Consider the following 243-nt stretch of genomic DNA (forward strand, 5'->3'; position numbering starts at 1 on the left):
CGCACAAACCAGTCTTTTGATCATTCCTCTTCCATTCTCCCCCTCGTCCGACCCCAGAGCCTCCCCCCTCCCCACCTGCCTGGAGGGGCGCGCGCGCGCGTGAGCCACGAGTGAGCCGCCCGCCCTCCTGGCCAACGGCAAGTGGAGAAGCCGCAGCCGACATCCGTTGTGTCGCCGTCACTTGTTTCGTCTCCTCCAGTCACACAGAAAACAGAAAAATACGTGAAATGAAACTCTTAAAAG

Source organism: Penaeus monodon, chromosome 23, assembly GCF_015228065.2.
Source record: "Penaeus monodon isolate SGIC_2016 chromosome 23, NSTDA_Pmon_1, whole genome shotgun sequence".
In the NCBI taxonomy this organism is placed as follows: Eukaryota; Metazoa; Arthropoda; class Malacostraca; order Decapoda; family Penaeidae; genus Penaeus; species Penaeus monodon.